Consider the following 23412-nt stretch of genomic DNA (forward strand, 5'->3'; position numbering starts at 1 on the left):
GAGGAAGAGAGCCAAACAGATAACAAGAGAAAGCTCTTAGAGGGCAGTGACTACATTTTATGACTATGTCATCCTTAGGAGCATCTATGTTTCACATTTTTAAGGATCAAGTTAATTAATTGACTTAAGGAGTGATTGAATGTCTGATTAATTAGTTAATTACTTGACCTAACCATCCATTCAGACAAAATAATCATGGTAACAGTTCTGTCTAAACTGCCTGATTTTGTCAAGGTCATTGTCTAGAAGTCATCTCAAAGCAAATTCCCAGTGCACATTGCAGAGTTCACAGTGGCCCTGAAGATAAAAGAATCATTGGATTTTTCTCAGTTGACATTCTTTCTCAGTTGACATTGGGCTCAATTCTTTCCAAAGTCATGTTGAACTTACAACACTGGGAAAGAACGTTCTAATTAATAATTTGCTAACGCATCTGGAACTAACTCTAATATGCACGTGTGCCCATGCATCCACACCTTCACTGGGGGCGTGATGAAAATGTCAGTCTGTCTTCAAGCCAGAACATGAAGAAGTACATGCTTACAGATGATATACTGATTTCAAAGTCCACTGTAATTTGTGTCTGCTCTCCTCCCACCTTCTGTTTAGAATGATTTGTGAATCTAGGAAGGCCTGCTTTTGTCACATCTTTTGAATGCTAAAACTAAAGTGATAAGAAATAGGATGTGCTATGGTGTAAATATTCTTTATAGGAAACTCTTCTAAAAAGGAAGTAAAATATACTAAAATGTTCTAATTTTTCCCTTAATATCATGACTACATTAATATTTTAAGTACTCTTAAATTATCTATATATCAGTGAATTTCTTTAGACTTTGTAAACTTTTGATCTATTTGATATTCAACAAAAAGAGGTAAAGCTGACAGAACTGCATTGACATTTGAAAGGATACTCTTCAGGACAAACAAATTTAATGAAATGCAAAAGCTGTCTCTTTTTTTAAAGATCTCGTTTATTTATTTGAGAGAGAGAGAGAGAGAGAGAAGAAAGAGAGAATGAGCAGGGGGGATGGACAGAGGGAGAGGGAGAAGCAGACCCTGCTGAGCAAGGAGCCCAAGGCAGGACTCGATCCCAGGACCCTGGGTTCGTGACCTGAGCTGAAGGCAGCCGCTTAACCAACTGAGCCACCCAGGTGCCCCTGTAAGATCTGTCTTTAATCATAGTATTATGGAGACAAAAGATTGCTTCAATTCCTTTAGAGTATGGGTTGACAAATAATAGCTGACTAGACAAATCTGGTTTGCTGCCTGTTTATAAATAAAGTTTTATTGGAAGATAGCCACACCTATTTGTTTACATATTGTCTATGCTGCTTCTTGGCTACAGCAGTAGAGTTGAGTAGTTGCAGCAGAAATCATATCGAGTAGAAAGCCTAAAATATTTACCATCTGACCCTTTACTGAAAAAGTTTGCCAATACTTGCTCCAGACTATTATGGTAGCCACTAACCACCTGTGACTACTGAGCACTTAAAATGTAGCTGGGGCATCTAAGGAACTAAAAGAGTTAATTGAATTGAGATGTGCTGAAAGTATAAAATATAAAGGTTCTCCAGTGAAATATAATCAACAGTAGATAGATAGATGATAGATAGATAGATAGACAATTGATTCTGTTTTCTGAAGAACCTTTATATTTAAGGTTCATTTTATATTGAATTATATAGATATAGATAGATCTATCTATATATGTATGTATGTGTATATGTGTATGTATATACATATATCTTTAAATCTCAATCTATATCTGCTACCTATCTATATCTATAGAGAGAGAGAAAGATTAAGAGAAAAATTTATTTTAAGGAATTGGCTCCCATGATTACGTGACTGGCAGGCTGGAGACCCAGGAGAACCAATGTAATACCAGTCTGAAGGCTGGTAACCTGGAGGCAGGAGAACTGATGATGTAGATGAAGTTCAAAGGCAGTCTGCTGAAGAATGCCCTCTTGAGAAGGCTTGTTTTTTTTCCTTCTATTCGGGCCTTCAACCAATGGAATGAAGCCCACCCACAGTATGGAGGGCACGTGCTTTACCCAAAGTCCATGAGTTTAAATGTTAATTTCATCCAAAAACACCCTCCAAATTGACACATAAAATTAATCATCATGCTTACTACTTTCTAAATTTTATTTTATTTAAGTTCATTTAATTAACATATAGAGTATTAGTTTCAGGGGTAGAGTTCAGTGATTCATCAGTTGCATATCACATCACATGCCCTCCTTAATGTCCATTACCCCAGTTACCCTTTCTCCTCACCCACCTCCCCTCCAGCAACCCTCAGTTTGTTTTCTACAGTTAAGAGTCTCTATGGTTTGTCTCCCTCTTTGATTTCATGTATTTTAAAGACATTGCAAATACTTATTTTTTTTAAATGTAAAATACATTGGTTACATTTTGAAATTATAATATTTTGGATATATTAAATAAAACACATTATTAAAATTAATTTCATCTGTCTTTCCTAACTTTATAATGTGGCTACTCAAATGTTTAAAATAATTTATGTGACTTACATTACATTTCTATTGAACAGTACTGCTCTGGAAACTATTCTGAGCCTGTGAAAAGCCTTGTTCCCCCCCTCACCATATTTCAAAAGGACTAATCTAGTCAGTTTGAATGGCATCTATATTTATTTATACAAGCTTATGGAGAAGTGGCATAAGTTACTCGAGAAGGATGTGAGATAGAGTTTATTTCTAATCTGGCTATTCTTGCTGCTGTTTGTTTTTTTTTTTCTCTCAAATCAGGTAAAAGTTTTCTAAGAGTCATCTGAGAAACAACTGAATTAACGTCTTATTAAGTTAATTGAATGTAAATGTGTATGTGCTCATGTGTGTGTATTAAATGCAAAATGCACTACACTTTATTAAAGACATTATATAAATAGTCTTTCATTTTTTCTAAAGCATAGCACATGCCTTTCTTCTATATTTCCATTCACCACAATAAATATTCTGTAGATTTTTTTTTACATTTTAAATCAAATTTACTAAGCTCTGTTCTATGTAATGAAATTAATCCATTTTAAGTGAACAATCTGAAGCACATTGACAAATGAATACACCTGTGTAACCACTACCCCAATCAAGATGTGTGTTAGGCAGAATTCTAAAGAGTCCCTCCACCCCAAGATTCCAGCTCCTGGTTATTTAGCCAAACACTGTGAAGGGACTTTGCTGAGCAGTTGTAATCAAGGTTACTAGTCAGCTGAGGGAGATTATCCTCGATTATCAGGTGGGCCCAAACGCGTCACCTAAGCCCTTAAAAGCAGAAGAGGAAGGCGGAAGAGTAAGAGACATGAGGCACAAAGGAAGGTCAGAGAGACTGAAAATATGGGAAGGACTCAACTTGCCTTTGTTGTTTTGAAGCTGGAGGAAAGGGGCCATGAGGCAAGGAATGCTTTTAGAAGATGAGAATGACCTTTGCTGACCTCCAAAAAGGACATGGGACTTCATTCCTACAGATGCATGGAAGTGAATTTTTCTGAAAGCTTAAATGAGCTTGAAAGTGAATTCATCCTCAGAGCCTCCAGAAAAGAACACATCACTGCCGAAAACTTGATTTCAACCTTGTGAAACCTGGAGTAGAAAACCAGTAAGCCATTTGGTACATGGACCTAAGACCTACAGTTGTGAGATCATAAGTAAGTGTTGCTTTATATTGCTACATTTGTAGAGGTATGTTGTCAGCAGTTGGGACAAACTGATACAATATGGAAAGCAGCTTGCTCCCTCTTGCCTGGTGTTAATGATTACAATTCACCTCTCCCTGAGGCAACCACTGTTTTTGCTTTTTGTCACTTTAGGTTTTCATTTTTATAGAATTTTATGTCAATGAAGTTAGATAGTATGCATCCTTCAGTGTTTAGCTTCTGTCACTCAGCATTTAAAAAAAATTCATTTATCACATAGCAGTGAATCATTTTTTTATTGCTGAGTAGTATTTTATGGTATTATCACAATTTGTCTACCTGTTGCACCTACTGATGAATATCTGGGATGTTTTCAGTTTTTGGTTCTTTTGAATTAAGTTATAACGAGCATTCACGTGTAAGTCTTCCTGTGGACGTGGGGTGTGTATCTCTTGGGGAAATAACTACGGGTAGAAGTGCTATGTGAGATACTTAACTTTTAAGTGCCAAACTGATTTTCACAAGGGTGATTTCATTTTACACTCCCACCAGCAATGTATTGAGAGAGTTCCATTTGTTCTATATCCTTGCCAACACCTGGTATATTTGATATTATTTTTAGTTTTAGCTGTCTAGTGGGAATTATAAAAATATAAATATTATAATTTACATTTTCTTGATTAATTATGTTAAGTAGCTCTTTTATGCACATTAGCCTCTGTTATATGTTCTTTTGCAAAATGTCTGTTCAAATCTTTTGCCACTTGGCAATGGCTTGTCTCTCATTACTGAGGTTAGGAGTTCCTGATACATTCAAAACAATCTTTTGCCGGTTATATCTATTGCAGGTATTTTCTTCCAGTCTGTTTTGTTGCTTTATTTTTTGTAATGATGTTCTTGTTGAGCAGATTGCTTAGAAAACATGGGTGCCATTTATTTTGTTTCTTTGTTTATTGTTAATGCTTTTTGTGTCCTAAGAAATGTTTGTCCTAAGAAAGGCCAACTTTGCAAAGATTTTCAACTATATTTACTTACAGAGATTGGATAGCTTTAGATCGTACATTTAGTTCCATGATCTATTTCTATATTAATTTTGTGATTAGGGGGAGATAAATGTCAGGGTTGATTTGTTCTCCCATGGGACCACTTATTCCTTCACCTCTTGTTGAAAAGACTATCTTTTTCCCATTTAAGTAACATGGCACGTTTGTTAAAAATCGCCATATAAGTGTGATTATATTTCTGCATTCTCTATTTGTTCCATTGATTTACACATCTATCCTTATAATAGTACAACACTGCTTTGATTACTGTACCATTATATAAATCTTGAAGCTAAGTATTGTAAGCCTTACTTTTTTCACCTTTGCAAGATTATTTTGTCTCCTTTATGTCCCTTTTTCCATTTGTATTCTATAATCCTACTTCCAATTTCTACAAAAAACCTGCTGGGATTTTGATGAGGATAGTGCTGAATCTATAGATTAATTGGGGAAGATTTAGTATTTTTCAACCTTGAATCTAATCCATGAATGTGTCTATTTATTTACAACTTTAATTTTGTTCAGCAATATTTTGAAGGATGTTTTTGTACAGGTATTGCACGCATTTTAATTCATCCCTAAAAGTATATTTTGGGACTTTTTAATCTAGTTTTCCAAATAATCATTTATAGCACATAGAAACTTAATTTTTTTGTCTATAAGCCAAATATCCTTTTAATTTATTAAATTTACTTATATCTAGTACCTTTTGGAGGTTGCTTAGAATTTCCTACATACATAATAATGTTTAACTGCAAATAGAGAACATTTAATTACTTCCATTCAAAAATGATTGTATGGCTGTAATTTCTTTTGGCACTGACCAGGACATCTAGTATAATGTTGAATAAAAGTGGTGACCTGGAAATCCTTGCATTTTTCCCAATTGTAGAGAAAAGCATTTAGCTTTTCTTTTTTTCTTTTTTTTTTATTGCCATCAGCTATGATGGTAGCTGTAAATTCTTATAGATAAGCTTTATCAAAGGAATTTCTCTTTTGTTTCCAGGTTTCAGAAAGATTGTGTCATGAACAGAAACTAATTTTTGTCAAATGCCTCTCAATCACATGGGCTTTTTTCTCCTTTGTTGTATTTTATGGTGAACTGCATTAATGGAATTTCCAAATACTAACCAGACTTTGTGTTCCTGAGATAAACCCTGGCTTATGATCTATCTTCCTTTCTTAGATATTGCTGGGTTTGATTGTTATGAAAGATTTTTGTGTTCATGTTGAAGAAGATACTGGTTTGCAGTTTTCTTTGTTATTTATAGTTTTCATTACGTATGTAATACTGGCCTCCTAAAATGATTTAGAAAGCATTCTCTTCTATTTCCTTAAAGACTTTGTGTAGGATTGGTAATATTTTATCCTTAACTGTTCATTGGAATTCACCAGTGAAGCTTTCTGAATTTGGAGTATTCTTTGTGGGAAGTGTTTGTTTACTTACAAATTCAAGTTCTTTAGGTAATGTAGTAGTGTTCTGACTTTTGTAATTTTTTTTCTTATGTTGGCTTCAGTAACTGATCTTTTTCAGGAAATCGATCTTTGTTAGCAAAATTGGTGATCGAATAGCATAAAAATGTTTAAAATGCCATTTCATTTTAATATTTGTGAGATCTGTAATGATGCCCCTCTTTTGTTACAGCCATTTGTAATTTATTAGCTTTAGAAGTCTAGCTACAATGTAGTATCAGGGTTTTTTTCCCTAAATAACCAGTTTTAGGGTTTCTTTTTTAGTGTTATTTGTGTATCTGCTTAATTTCATTGATTCCTGATTTTATGTTTCTTTTCTCCTGCTTATTTTGAATTTAATCTCTTTTTCTACCTCCTTAAAATGAAAATTTAGATAAATTTTCTTCTGGGCATGGTTTGAACAGCATCACACAAATTCTTATATTTAGCATTCAGGAGAAAAATATTTTTATTTCCTTGTAATTTTTTCTATAGCCCATAAGTTATTTGGAAATCTATTGTTTAATTTCCAAAAACTTGTTAGTTTTCCAGATAGCTTCCTGTCACTCATCTTTACTTTGCGTGTGGTAAGTAATCATACTTCATGTAATTTCTTTTAACTTTATGGACTTTTTTTATAACCCACATACGGTCTACTTTGGTAAATATTCCATGTGCACTTGAAAGGAATGAAAGTTCTACAGACTTTTGGTGGGATGTTCCATAAATGTCAATTAGGTCAAGTTGGCTGGTAGTATTGCTCAAAACTCCTATATCCTTACTGACTTTCCACTTATTTTTTGTATCAATTACTGAAAGAAGTATTGAATTATTTAACTACAGTGGTGGGTTTCCCAATTTCTTGTTTTAGTTCTATCAATTTTTTGTCTCGTGTGTTTGAAAGCTCTGTAACTAAGACCATATACATTTAGGGTTTTTGGGGTTTTTTTTGCTGAATTAATCCTTTTGTTATTACTAAATGTTCTTTTTTTTTTTTTTTAATCCCTGGTAACATTCTTTATACTGAAATCTACTTTGTCTCATATTAATATAGCCTGTCTGGCTTTCTTTTTATTACAGTTAGCATAATATATAAATATATATGTCTTAATCCTTTTATTTTTTACTTATCTGCAAATTTATATCTAAAAATGGATTTGGTGTGTTTTGCTTTTTTTTTTTTTCCTTCCTTCCTGGTCTGATTTGCCACTTACTTGGAATATGTAGACTACATTTAATGTAATTGATAAGCTTTTGTCTAAGCCTACCATCTTTGGTATTTGTATCCTATTTGTCTCCTCTGTTTTTTGTTATATTCCGTCTTACCTTTTTTTTTTTTAAATTAAGCATTTTTATATTCCATTTTGTCTCCTTTTTAAAAATTTTCAGTGATTACTCTGGATTTACACAATTTTTAAGTTATTACAGTCTTCTATGACTATTACTCCACTTTGCACATAGTTTGAAAAACACATTAAGTATACTTTCTTTTTACTACTTAGTCCTATTGTTACACATATTACATATATATATAATAAACCCATCAATACATTATTTTTGCTTTACAGTCAGTTATATTTCACTATTTGTTAAATGATAGGAAAAAAGTATCCTATAACTACTCACACTTAAACCATTTATGGTATTCTTCCTTCCTTTGTGAGGATCCAAGTTTCTATTGTCTAACATTTCCTTCAATGTGGGTAAAATATTTTTTAATATTCTTTTTTTTTTTTCTCACTGGCTTTGATCAGGTCTTTATTCAAAATTAGCTGTCCAAAATGATTTGACTTTTATAGAAAAAACATAAGTTTTTAGGCAGCAGGCTTCTCCGCGGTGGGTTTCTTTTCTGCAGGCTTCTTGTCAGGGGCCGGTTTCTTGGTAGCTCCAGCCTTTTTTCATGTTCTTATAGTCCAGGATTACTGGTAACAGATTCTCTCAGATTTTTTGGTGTATTATTCAGCAAAGATGCAATGTGAACTGTTCTTTATCTGTGTAGTCCTATTTTTCAATACTGTACCCTGTGAAGACTAGTTGCTTCGGTTTCCCCAAACTTGGATCTTTTTCTCCTAAGTTCAACAAAATCACTATGCTCTAATTGGCTCACCCCTACCTGTACTAAAAATGAAGAAGTCCCTCCAGGTATAAAACCAGGGACTCGCCTCTTTTGTTTTCCTTTACTCAAGGATTAGGATACTGAGCTGCCTGTTCAATATCTGCATTTATTTGTCCAGTTTTATACTTGTTTTCCAAAGTGGGCAAGTTCTATACAAGTAACTCTACCACAGTCAGAAATGGAAATTTCTATAGATCACTTTCAATATTCATTTCCAAAAGTCATCTTCCCTTTGTGTTTTAATGTTAATATTTAATTATCTTTGTGAGAGAACTATTTTTTGCATCTATTTGTAGAAGAACAATACTTTGAATAAGTATTTCTGAAATCCCAGATTTTTTAAACTCCAGTATATTTCTTAGTGAAAACATCTGTACAGTCTTAGATATAATGGGATTAAGTGAGAGGAGTGAGTGAGGTTAAATGAGAAAGAAAAGAGTAGGTGAGGTCAGAATGATTTTACACCTAAAGCTACAAGATTCATATTCCTTATAGAGTATTTAATGTATTCTGTGCTCATTGATTTCTTTGACCAGTACTTACACAGGAAGCATAACAAATACAACAGCCAAGAAAAAAATAGATCATTGTGTCACCTATTTATGTGAAGACCCTCAGATGTAGAACTTGTGACAAAGTAGGCACACTAAACTAGAAACCTACTGTGTCAAGTATCTTACAGCTTGTTGCTCCAGTGCACACAGAGGTGGTATGCTCCTGTATAAAGTTTAACTATGTTGTATGATTTTGAGCAGATCTTCATGTTACATTTTTAATTAAAATATCCTCTCCCAGAACTTCAAAACTAACTGCCTAGCTATAAGTTGGGAAAAAATGAAGGCACGTATTTAAGATACAAATTTAAAAGTTGTTTAAGAATAGATTTCACAGCAAACTAAATATGGATTGTTTGTGGATGTCACCATCAGAAAAGCTAAAACAATCTATGACCAAATCTATAGAAATAAAGTAGCTACCATAAGGAAGATATTTTTGTTCTATTCTTGGCTTGTTAAGACCATACCCAGTTAATTCTCTTTTTGGTGCTTGCATGTTAATAGAGAAATATTGAAATTGAGGACTTTTTTTTTTTCCAGGTAAGAGATTAAGTGGTTGAGGAATCTAGAAATTGTATCTTATAATCTGGCTACATTGGGTCATGAGGATTAACTAGACTAAATGATTTTTCTGAGCCTTTGAAAAAAATTTTATTAAATATTGTTTAATCTTAATTATCAGCATAATCTGAGCACTATGGGGTAGAAAATAAAGAATCAGGACCCCTGGTGACAGCTTTCTACCCAGATAATATTTTCTCAAGCAACTAAGCGCTGGCCCCAAATTTGCATGTGCCATTTAAACAAAAGCGGTGTAACCATACATAACCAGGTCCCTTAGAAGACAATATAGGAATAATTTGTTTTGCTCCAGGATTTCTCTTGAGAGAATGTCTCACATTCCCTCACTACTTCATCCTAAAAAGCTTACCAAAGCACTCAATCCAATCAGAGCACTATCCATGAGAGAGAGTCTGGCAAATAAGTTTTTCTGGCTCATTGCATAGTCTTTTCAGTGGCTTCTATACATTAGGGCCATGAGTTAGTGCCTAGTATGTTACTCGGTTAAGCATACTCCTTATGGGGAATAGTTGACAAAAATAGAAACTTTTAGTTTAAAAATGATTTTTATCTAATCAGAAAATGCATTATAACTTTCTTCACATGTAGGCATACCTTGGAGTTACTGGGGGTTCCATTCCAGACCACCACAATAAGGTGACTATTATAATAAAGTGAGTCAAATGAACTTTTTGTGTTTCTCAGTGCTTATAAAACTTATGTTTACATTATACTGTAGTCTATAAAGTGTGCAATGTCATTATGTCTAAAAATATATATACCTTAATTAAAAAATACTTTATTGCTAAAAAAAAATGCTAACCATCTGGACTTCCAGCAAGTCATGATCACGGATTACCAATCACTGTAATAAATATAATAATGAAAAAGCTTAGAATATTGTGAGAATTACCAGAACATGACAGATAGTTGTGAAGGCTGCAAATGCTGTTGAAAAAATGGCACTAATAGACTAGATAGACACAGGGTTACCACAAACCCTCAATTTGTGAGAAAGGCAATATCTGTCAAACATAATAAAATGAGGTATGCCTGTACTTTTAATTACTCTGGAAAGACTGGGAGATAATTTTTCATGAATTCCACAGTTTAAGAGTAGGATCAGTATGTAGAAAACTCAAGAGATGAGTGTTGACTTCCCACCAAAACCCAGTTGAAAGAAACAAGGTTCTAGAGAATCACAGTAAGATCTTTCCGAATTTGTCCAAACTATGGAACTAGCTATCACTCAGATCCATGCTACCTCAGAAATCTTGAGCTCCAGTGTCTTATTTGGGATATTTTGCTAGCTATTTTAACAGACTGCACATCTCAGTTTCTTAACACAATCATAGTTTGTGACTTATGAAAATTCCAACATAGGTGATTGTGATTGGCTAGGAATAGGAGGAGAAACAGTACTCTGCTTTATGGATTTATTCAGGGACAAGGACATGAGTGTTTCCACTAAAAAAGGAGGACACAACTCTTGTGTGGATAGGTAGACATCTTTATCATGCCCTATCATCCACCTAGTTTCTTGTCCTTCCATCTCTTTATTCTTCTCCTTAAAGCCATTCTTTAACATGATAAAACTCCCTGATTCTTATAACTTCATTTTCTTGTAACCTCTCTGGACTTTCCAGGCTCACTTATTTTCCTACCTAGCTTGGATGCAGTGTTTATCATTTAAACCATTCTCTCACATACATAATCATCCTTGCTCATCTATCTTCATTCTCCAGTAAACTATATAAAGTTTGGATTAAAAATAAGAACTATCTTAACTGTCATGGAATACACAAAGTAATACAAAATAAACTAAACAGATTATTAGTCTCCATCTTCCCAGTCACTGTACTTGATGGAGATCACTTAAGCTTCATTTCCATTTCCATCACTGAGTTTCCTAAAATGTCACTACTCACTTTAACCTCCCATATACCCATGGTTCTCTTCAGCTCAGGAAAATATCTTCCCTGAAACTTGATTCAGCAATTACAACTACCTGTGATGATCTTTCTCCACTCCCTACATTTGCATCTGCTAATTTACACATATAATCTCAGACTAACCCTTACCTCTCATTTACATTGGAAGTTGGTTTGGGGTTCTAGCTATTCAAAGTCAATATTCTGGTGTGCAAAATCCCCAAACCTTACATTTCCTTTAGGATTATTGCATGTCCTTTCTTTACTTTAGTTCTAATCCTCGGGCTTCTTATCTACTATTATGTCTAAGTTTTTCCTTCATAAAAACCTTCCTTCCAATTGACCAATCTTGTACTCTCATTCCCCTCTGATTCATAAGTCTCAGAAAAGTTGTCCATACTTCTCTATTTACTCCCTTCACATTCACGCTTCATTCCCCTGTTGCCTTTCATTTTCACTACTCTAATAGATAATGCTACCTGAATATTATTAGTATGTTGAAAAGAATAGAGGTCCAAGAGTCACACATCAGATAATTCCAAGATGGTACAATTTCTAAAGTGATTACTAGATTTGAAAACTAGAAGGTAATTAGTAATTACATTTGTCACATTCTTAACACTAAAATATATTTTCCTCTTAAAGATGGAAAGAAATCCATCAATTTTGGATGTCATTGAGCTAATGAAGCTGTTTTCCAAAACATATTGGGACTTCTACTTCTGAGAAGTTGGAGTAGATCTATTTTTCCTCTATTCTTTACCCTAAGTATAAATAAAAACCCTGGTCATTATATGTAAAATTTATAAATATGACTCTAAAAGAGAAGAAGGCAGGCTAAGAGCTGGGACCAGAGGAATGAGGAGACCAATACCCTGGGTTTTCCTTTTGCCTTATATATCCCACATTTGGAGCTGAAGTAGCTGGCAAACTATAAATTCCAATAAGTACAGACAAAACAAACAAAACCAACACAAGCTTTATTCCCCCTAGCCAAAGGACCAGGGAAGGGCAGCCTAGAAAGATAGAAAATCAATAGATAATTAACACTGTACTTCAGCCAAACACCACAGAAAATATGTTGCAGCCATTGTACATCAACAAAGGTCAAGTGGGGAGCAGAGTTTTCTACCCTTGAGAGAGTATAAAAGTGTACCCCAACAGTACTGAAGTGGTATAAGAGAAATATGAGTAGGGAACCAAGACCTTCATTTAGCACAGCTAATTACAAGCACCCCTTTCCCACCAGCAGTGTCAGTGGCACCATGTGAGAAGCCTGGACTTTCACCTCCACTTGGCAGTAGAGAAGCATCTCCTCTCCTACCACAAAAGTGGTATAAGAGGAGGTATCCTAGAGAGCTAGGACTTTTCACCATCACTGAGTGGTAATGAATCTATCCTCATTGTAGTACCACGACAGACTCTATGTCAAGCCTGAAGTCCCATCCCTCTTAGCAGTAATGAGGAGCCCCCTCCTTCAAGGGACAACAATGGCCAAGTGTGAAACCTAGACTTATATCTACACATGGCCGTAACAGGGAAATGCTCTATCTTCTTACTTCTGCCAGGGTGATAGTAGAGAAAACTGGCTTAAAAAAAATATTGAGAGTCCTATAGGATACAAAAATGTCTAATTTTCAATAAAAAATTATTTGCCATGCCAATTACCATGAAGATCTCAAACTGAAGGGGGAGGAGGGAGGAAGAGACAAATAATAGATGCCAAAATCAAAAGGAAAACAGCTCGGAACTATCTGATAACAATTGGCTTAACAAATGGAAAAGTAGAAAGTCTCAGAAAATTGGACCTACAAAGAGACCAAACTGAAATTTTAGAGCTAAAAATTATATCAAAATTAAAAGCTCAGCAAATGGGCTCGACAGCAGAACAAAGGGGACAGAAGAATCAGTGAGATGTAAAATAGAATGATAGAAATGACACACTATTAACAGAGAAAGTAGGCTGAGTAAAAACATCAGGTGTCTGTGGAGCTATAAACAGATCAACATTTCATGTCATCAGAGTACTGAAAAGAGGAAAATGTGAGACTAAAATGTATACAGATAAATAATTGCTGAAATTTTCCTAACTTCAAAAGAAGACCTAAACCTAGAGATTCAAGGAGCTAAGCAATCACTTATTACCAAATAAGATAATAGCAAATGCATCAGTGTCAAGATGCCTTATAATAAAACTTATAAAAATTAAGACAAAGGAAGTCTTGAAAGCAACCAGAGAAAAATGATACCTTTTATGTCTATGGAAAAACTATTCATGACAATTGATCGGAAACCTTGGAGTCCAGAAGAAAGGAAATTAATGTTGATCAAATAAAAAAAAAAAAAAGAACTGTCAACCCAGAATCCTGTCATAGCATTCTTCATGAATGAAAGGCAAATCAACAGATTCTCAGGTGAAGGAAACTAAGAGAATTTCTCACCGGCAGACCTACTCCAAAAGAACAGCTAAAGGAATTTCTCAATATAGAAAGAAAACAAAAGAACAAAACTTGGAACATCAGAGAGAAAAAACAAAGTAAGCAAAAAACAAACAAACAGACAAAACTTTCATTTTCCCATTAATTTTCTAAATTGTTGAAAAAAATTTTGTCTGATATGATTCTAAACATCTGTAGAAAAAATATTTAAGGCAATTATAAATAGAAGAAGGTAAACAATTGTAAAAAGAGGCAAAGTACCTCTACTCAACTGGTAAATGATGATACTAATATCTGGAAACTTTTATATACATATATGGTGTAATACTGATATCAACCATTCAAAAATGCTATCGATAAATCAAAATATAATTCTAGAAAATACTCAAGTAACAGAGGAAAGTAGGAAAAGGAAAACCAAGCATGAAACTAAAAAATAAAATGACAGATGTATGCCTTAACAAATAATTACAATAAAAATGAATGGTCTAAAAATAAAATTAAAAGAGTGGATTGAAAAACATAAACCAACTATATGCTCTCTAAAAGAAATTCATTATAAATATAAGTAGTCTGAAAGTTAAAGGATGAAAAATATTATGCAAATATTGATAAAAGGGGTAGCTATATTAATAGATAAAGTAGACATCAGAGCAAAGAAAATTGTGAGAGAAAAGAATATTCTATAATGAAAAAAGGTCAATCTCCCAAGATTGCAAAACTAAATTAGTATGCATCAAACAATAGACCTGCAAAATGTGGGAAGCAGTGACTGGCTGAATTGACCATATATACAAATTCATAATCATGGTCTGAGATTGTAATATCACTCTCAGAACAATTGACAGGAGAGCTAAAAAGAAAACTAGGAAATATATAGGACTCAATAACACCACCAACCAACAGAATATAATAGACATTTATAGAACATTACACCTTCACAGTGAAACATGAATATACATTATTTTCAAGTGACCACAGAGCATATACCAACCTAGACCATATTTTAAGTCCTAAAATAAATTTCAAGTATAAAACCGTTTAAAAGCATGCAATGTGTTCTCTAACAACAATGAAAGCAAACTAGAAATAATAGAAAAATCTTCAAATACTTCAAAACTAAACATACTAAATCCATAGATCAAAAAAAGGTCTCGAGAAATTTTAAAAATTACATTGAAATGAGTTAAAATGAAAATAGATCATAACAGAATATGTGTGACAAAACTAAAGGCTGTGTTGAGAGGGAGATTTACAGCACTAAACGCACACATTAGAAAAGTGTAAAGATTTTTAAACCAATAATCTAGAACTCTACCTCAAAAACCTAGACAAAACTGAAATAATTCCAAGGCAAGCAGAAAGAGTAAATAATAAGAGCAGAAATTAATGAAATTAAAAATAGGGTCAGCTCTCACCATCTGCAAATCACTGAGGAGCCTGAACCTTGAATGGATTATTTTAGACTATGATGAGTGGGTGGGATTATATAAGGCTTTGAGCCCTCTGTGCCCTGCAGAAGTTCAGGCTGGACAAATCTGCATTTGATAAGGAAACTCAGGTACTGCTGACTGTGGTGGAAGAGAAAAATTTCTCACCTGATCATTTCACATCAACCTTGGGTTGACAGTAACTACAAGAGCAAGGGTGTGCTCATCTGATGGGGAGCACCCTACAGTAATCTTCTCACAAAGGCTTTTCCTTGGTCACAATGGGAATTTCTCCTCCTGGCATACTCGGTCTTGTAAATTATACATCATGGCAATGGGGTTTTAGTTTTTAGATTTCAGAGCTGCTCTTTCATGGTGTTTTAGCAATATGATTGTAGAAGGTCTTTAGTGTGTTTGTGCTTCTTTGTGCCTCAGTCCTCTATCCCCAACTTTAAAATTTCCATCCTGTCTTGGAATATTTAGAAGAACAAATACATTAAATGGATAAACTCTTGGCAAAAAAAAGGGGGAGGTGGGTAGAGAAAATCAGTGACACCAAAAAGCTAGTTCTTTGAAACCATCAACAATTTCAAAATCCTCTAGGATGACTGAGAAAATATAAAAACTACAAATATTAATGAAATGAGATATTACCATAGACCCTGCAGACATCAAATGAATCATAATACATCAGGGAATTTTCTAAAGATATATTTGACAACTTAAGACAAATAACTAAAAAACCAAAAAATACCACAAGTCACACAATGTGCAGTAAGTAATTTGCATAATTACATAACTATTTAGGAAACCAAATTAATAATTTAGAAACTCTCAAAAAAGAAATTTCCATGCCCAGTTAGAATCACTGGAGAAAACTACTAAATATTTAAAGATGTATTAACACCAATTTTAAGCACTTTTCAGAAAATAGGAGATTTACTTCCCAATTCGTTTTATTAATCTGAGATAGCCTTGATACCAAAACAGAAAAGACAGTACCAAAACAAAACAACCCCCCCACACAAAACCAAAGAACAATATCACTCATAAATGAGGCAGAAATTCTTTTTTTTTTTTTTAAGATTTTATTTATTTATTTGACAGAGTGAAAGAGCACAAGCCGGGGGAGCAGCAGAGGGAGAGGAAAAAGCAGGCCCCCTTCCGAGCAGGGAGCCTGATGCGGGACTCAATCCCAGGACCCTGGGATCATGACCTGAGCCGAAGGCAGATGCTTAACCATCTGAGCCACCCAGGCGCCCACAGAAATTCTTAAAAATATATTAGAAAATACAATCCAGCAATATAAAAAATATTTTAAAGCTATGATCAAGTCGTATTTGTTGCAGGGTGCAAGGCTGGCTAAATGTTCAAAAATCAATCTGTACAAACCACTATATTAACAAGTTAAAGAATAAGTATCACATTTCATATCAATTGTTGCAAAATAAGAATTTAACAGAATTCACTACCTGTTCATTATACTACCCTGGCAGAAATAGAGGGAAATTCAGCTTGATAAATAAAGGGCATCTACAAAATATCTACAGCTAATGTTATACTTATTCCTGAATGACTAAATGCTTTCCCCTAAGATAGTGAACAAGATGAAGATTTTTGCTTTCGCCACTCTTATTTAATATAGTGCTAAGAGTTTTAATACAGTAAGTAAGGAAAGGAAATAAGATATCCAGGTCAGAAAGGAAAAAATAAGCCTGTCCTCATATGCAGTTGGCATACTCGTCTTCATAGAAAATCTCAAGCGATCTATAGTTTAGCAGGGTTGCAGGATAAAGAATAAAAAGAAAAGATAAAAGGAACAGATTTAAAAAATCATATTTCTACATACTAGCAAAAAAATATGGACAATAAAATTCAAAATACCATTTAAAGTAGCCCCCCAAATGAAATTCTTTGGTATAAATCTAAAAGCAAACAAAACACTTGTAAAGGATTTGTATGCTGAAAATTATCTAAAGCTGATTTAAGAAAAAAATCAAAGAAGGTGTAAATAAATGGAGAGACATGCCATGTTCATGGTTTGGGGAAAATCAACATAGTAAATATGTGAATTCTCCCCCAATACTGATTTGACACAATTCCTATCAAAATTCCAGAAAGTTTCCTCTTCTTTCTTTTTTTCTTTCTTTTTTCTTTTTTTCTCTCTCTTTCTTTCTCTTTCTCTCTTTCTCTCTCTCTCTCTTTTTCTCTTTCTCTCTTTCTCTTTCTTTCTGGAGAGAGAGAGTAGATTATCTTAAAATTTATATGGAAAGGCCACAAAACTTACAGCTAAAATAATTTTGATAAACAAAGTCTACCCAATTTGAAAACTTGCTTTACAGCTATTATGATCAAGAATACATGGAATTGGCAGAGAGAGAGATGGATCAATGGAAAAGAATAGAGAACTCAGAAATAGATCCATACAAATATGTCCAACTGATATTTGACGAACGTGCAAAAACTAAAAAGAACAAAAACTAGTAATAGTCTTTTCACAAGTGGTACTGGAGCAAGTGGACATTGATAGGCCAAACAAATAACAAAATATGACCCAAATCTATAAAATTTAATTAAAAATGTATTATGGGTCTGTGGACTCTGGGCCACCGGGGTCGGTGAAGGATCTCAAGATGGCTGTGTGAAAACTTGCTCTAAAAACCATTGACTGGGTAGCTTTTGGGGAGATCATACCCTGAAACCAGAAGGCCATTGCTAACTCCCTGAAATCCTGGAATGAGTCACTTACCTCCAGGTTGGCTACTCTCCCTGAGAAACCACCTGCTATCGACTGGGCTTACTACAAGGCCAATGTGGTGAAGGCTGGTTTGGTAGATGACTTTGAGAAGTTTAATGCCCTGAAGGTTCCTGTGCCAGAGGATAAATATACTGTTCAGGTGGATGCTGAAGAAAAAGAAGATGTGAAAAGTTGTGCCAAGTTTTTGTCTCTCTCAAAGGCCAGGATTGAGGAATATGAAAAAGAACTGGAGAAGATGAGGAACATAATTCCATTTGATCAGATGACCATTGAGGACCTGAATGAAGTCTTCCCAGAAACCAAATTAGACAAGAAGAAGTATCCCTATTGGCCTCACAAGCCAACTGAGAATTTATAAACTTGAGTTGGGGAGAAAGCTCTGGCCCTCGTATTGTAAACGCTGGACATTAAAAATAATGATACGGTAAGTAAAAAAAAAAAATGTATTATGGACTTAAATATAAAAGTTAAAGCTGTGAAACTTTAGGGGGAAAACAAAATCTTTGAGATATTGGTATAGAGTTTATAGACTTGACACCATATAAGCATGGTCTATAAAAGGAAAAATTGATAAATTGGACTTCATTAAAATTAAAAATCTTTTCTGTGACAGATTCTATTAAGGAATTAAAAAGACAACTACTAGAGTGGGAGAAAATATTTGTAAACCACATAGCTAGCAAAGAAGGAATATCAAGAACCTATAACTCAAATCTTATCAGTAAAAAAAATGGGATTATGAAATTGAGCAAAAGACAAGCAGATAAATTCTATCCAACAGGATTTACAGATGGCACCTAAGCACACGAAAATTTACTCAACATCGTTAGGCACGAGGGAAACACAAATGAAAACCTCAATGAGGTGTCACTATATGTCTATCAGAATGGCTAAAATAAAGAATAGTGACAACACCAAATGCCAGCAAGGATTCACAGAAACTGGATCATATACTGCATTGCTGAGGGGAGTGTAAAATTGTATACTCTCAAACAAAACAAAATAAAACACTGTGGCAGTCAAAAAAACTAAACAGGACTCCACAATTGCATTCCTGATCATTTATCCCTCAAAATGAAAACCTATGTTCACACAAAAAGCTGTATACATATATTTACAGGAGCTTTATTTCTACTGGTGGGGGGGGAAGCCCCTCAAAAGGTGACTAGTTAAACCAACCTTATTACATCCATACCATGGAGTACTACTTTGCAATAAAAAGAAATGAAGTAATGATACTCATAATGACCTGGATGAATCTCCAGAAAATTTCATTGTGTGAAATAAGCCAATCCCAAAGGTTATGTATTGTGTGATTCAATTTACATAATATTCTTGAAATGATAAAATCCTAAGGAGAACCTGTTGGTACTTGACAGGAGTTAAGGAGGGGTTGAAGGCTGAGGGAAAGAGGATTTTGTTGCAAAAGGACATGAGGAATCCTTGTAGTAAAGGCAGTGTTCTGTATCTTGACTCTATCAATGCCAATATCCTTTCTGTCACAGTTTGCAAGATTTTACCAGTAAGAGTAACTTGGGAAAGAGCACATGGAGAGTTTTGTATTATTTCATTCACCTGCAAGTGAATCTATAAGTGTCTCTAAATGAAAAGTCTAATTAAAAAAACAAACAGGGTATGGGGAGGCAGAGGCCAGTTTGCAGTGCGTTATAGAGTTAAGAGGTGGTAGGGATGCACCTGTATCCAACATCAGTTAGACTTTGCGGTAGGGGAAATATTATGTTGTCACCTAAGACAAGTCTGATAATGGTTAAATTGCTAGGCTTTTCTTCCATTCCACTACTTAAATATAGTTATTCATCCTGATTCAGTGCTCAATTCTGTGTTCTCCAGACATTCTCCCTGAACAAGTTCATAATATCCTCATGGTTTTGACTACCTATATGCTAATGATTTTCAAATTGACATTGTCAGCTGTTTCTCCTCAAATTTCAAATTCATGAAGTCCATTACCTAGTGCACAGATTCATGTGGATATTCTGCAGACACCTTGCTCAGAGCAGATTTCCTCACTTTCCCTCTCTTTCAGGCTCTTTTTCAATTAGTGTCACCACCATCCAACTGTTCAGCCTAATTAGTAACCTGGGAATTATTCTTGACTCCAGTATAACTTTCAGACCCTTTGCCATTCAAGCACCAAGTTTAGACACTTCATTTTCACATCTATTTTTACCATGTTCAGGTTGTCCTATCTCCCTCCTCTAGATTATTGCTTTGTTTTTCTAACTGGTTTCCCTGCCTTGGGAGTTGCCCATCTCAACTAATCATTTGCATATCTTCCAGAGTTTTCTAAACTGCTGATTACCTATGTCCTTCCTTTACTGCCCATAGAAAAACATTTAGGATCCTTATCAGAGTATAAATCCCTCTGTAATCTGGTCCTTTCCAACTCTCCAGTCCCATTCAGGTCTTTCTCTGCCTGGAACTTCATGCTCCAGTAACACTTAAATTGCAAGTAATTGTCCTCTATCATACTTCTTGACTTTTATTGTAATAACCCTCTGTTAGAAAGGCTCTATATCTTTCCATACCCACTTCTCCCATAGAAATCAATCCCCATTCCTCTTCATTTGCTTACTTACTGCTCAATATTTAAAGATCACAATAGCTATCCTTTCCTTTTCTTCACCCTAACAGATTGCACAGTTGTTCCCTCATCTTCCTGCAGCATCTGTATAAATCTTCACCAGCCCCTAATAGATACCATGTGTATGTCTGTTTTCCCCACTAGATTGGAAGATATTGAAGGGCAAGAAACATGTCCACAACTCCAGGATAATGATGCAAAGTGGATGTAGAACTTTGAAAAGCTATTCTAGCTTTCATTTTATAAAGACAACTCTTATAAACTCTTGTTTAAAATAAGGCAGATATAATCTTGTCATTCATTCATTCAACCAATATGTACTGACTACTAATCACTGTGTGTATGACTGGGAATAAAATGATGAGAAATCATGCTTTATGTTCTCAAGCTTTATAGCCAAGTGTAATGTTACTCTGTAAGAGGTGGTGCAGTAGGAAAGATAATTCTAGAATAAGTTTTACAAAATCAATACAATGATTGAGGAAGAAGGTATTAGTGATACTACAGAAAGCCAATGACTCAAAAATCATAGTTAGGCCGAGTCAGATCCACCAAGAGAACGATCCTGATGCAGATACAGGAATTAAGTTTAGAAATAAATATCTGGGCCCAGTGTGATGGTATGAATTGAAAAATTTAAGTTCAGAGCAAAAGGAAACAGGATGAATAGCTAAAAAATAAGTTTGACATATATGGCTTAATTTTATGAATGAACTGAGATGTGGGACATAGGTGGTGCTAATTCCAAAGAACCAGCAAAGGATTTGCCACTGTGTCCTTAGACAATCTTACCTGTATCCAACATCAGTTAGACTTTGTGCCACTCAGTATAGGAGACTGTGGTCCAAATTGTTTGAAGTATTTTTTCTTTTGGGATGTAGCTTTCCTCCAAATACCAGATGACTCTCTAGACACTGACAATCATGACTCTCTACATTGTTAAAAAAATAAAATCTTTGGTCATTTTATTCTAGTACTGAGCCACCATCAGGCTATATAGTTTTTTCTATAGAATTTCAGGCACCTTCTCTTTCCTAGGCTGAGTTACTACTGAGTCCCTTGGTTAAGAGTGGGATCAGTTGCACCAAGAGGGCAGAGTGGAGGAATCAGGTTCAAGGTACCTGGGTCTCAAGAAGGATGCACACTAACCCTCTCAGGTCCTTTCCTGTTTCAGGGTAGTTAGGAATTCTTGTAGTGACTGGCTGTCTCACCCTAGCCCCTAAGTAAACTCTAATCCTCTTTACAAGACTTTTTACATTCTCTTCTTGTTTTATTGCCTTTGGAGAAGCTATTCTTTCCCAGAATTCATAATGTTTCCCTGCCTCTGTTGGAGCTAGAAAGTTTGAGCCTCATGAGGTATATATTTACTATAACACAATAAAGTGGTAAGAAAAAGAATCAGGAAATAATAAAGAACCAGCCAATTAATCATAAACCCTGACCCCACCCCTATGTTTAGAGAGCCCGAGAATTCTACAATTGACAGAATTCACTAGCAGTCATTTTATTAATTAATCCATTTTTATTCAACAAATATGCATTAAACCGTTACCATGTGGCAGACCATGTTAGGTACTTGGCCTGACTTTGTAGACCTCTTACTCTAATGGTTTCTAACTGTCTGGCTACAAACTGCCTCTTATTCCCAAGTCATTCACACTGACAAGGGTACACAAAGAGGGCCACCGTGTAACCTACCATTATCTAAAGAATCTACCATTATCTAAGTGCACTTCTAAGTTTATTGCTTCTGACTCTTGCCTTGATGCCCCAAGTTTATGCTTTTCATATTAAGACCCTCAACACCTGCCTCGATCCAAATTTCCTACCCTCTGCATTCAGTATATGAGTAATTCAAATCGAGACAAACCATGTTGCAGTAGCATTACCTACCAATACACTAAGTAGGGTTGATCACTGCACTGCTATGATCCCAGTCTCTGTTATGTTTCAGGGTGAAATAAAACACCAAAATATCCAAAAGGTCTTAACTCTTCCCTAACACCTACTTATATTGGGCTAGCACATTTCCTCTTGGTTTTCTGCCTTATACTTCAGTTCATCCTTAAAGCAGGAGTGCTTTCCTGAATTCCAGCCCATTTGCTTGGGGCCCTAATACTCTTTCAAGCTCTTGTCAACTTCATCACCAGGAGAGCTATTGACCTTTCCTCACTTCTCTCACTCACTTACTAGAGCTCTCCTTTCAATAGACCAGTCCCCTAAAACACCAATATTCTGCTCACCACCTGCTTTAACCCACTTGATTTCAGGTACTCCCACCATCTGTAACCCTGCTGTTATGCCCAGCCATGAGCTCTGCATTTTGCCAAGCCCCGGCATACCTCCAGTAACAATTATAATGCACAGATGGTTCAAGGGTGGGTTGAGACTGCCATTTTGTTTGTGATATTTCTTTCCATAGGACAGCAGAAAAATTCACAAGCAGTGATACAATGAATTGAAATAATTTACAGATATTTTTAATGCTGGAGAAAAAAAATGATCCAATTAAATCTTCCCCTAAGAAATCATTATTCTATTGCGTTCATCCAAATAGCAGGGTGTGATTTTAATTATTATAATGGAACATAATTGTCACTAAACTGAGGAGTTAATTATTCTGAAAATAATTGTGCCATTCTTCTACAAATAAAATGATACAAAAAATGTATTTTGTGGCTCTGAGTGTTGAATAATACCAACACAACCACAATATATTTACTCATGTGAAACTTAAGCAATACTCACTTGTGATTCACCCAATTTTCTCCCAAGAGTTGGATTTGCAATTTTAAACTTGCAAATTAGATGGAGGCTGCATTATTTCTCTAATGGGAAACACAAAATCCTTACAGAAGGG

General features: G+C 34.8%; 1 pseudogene; it reads left to right on the plus strand.

Moving 5' to 3' along the window:
• The first annotated feature begins 17822 nt into the window (after positions 1–17822).
• Positions 17823–18305, plus strand: LOC116636263 (annotated as a pseudogene).
• The last annotated feature ends 5107 nt before the right edge of the window (positions 18306–23412 follow it).

This window comes from Phoca vitulina, unplaced genomic scaffold (genome assembly GCF_004348235.1).
Source record: "Phoca vitulina isolate PV1807 unplaced genomic scaffold, GSC_HSeal_1.0 scaffold12, whole genome shotgun sequence".
NCBI lineage: Eukaryota > Metazoa > Chordata > Mammalia > Carnivora > Phocidae > Phoca > Phoca vitulina.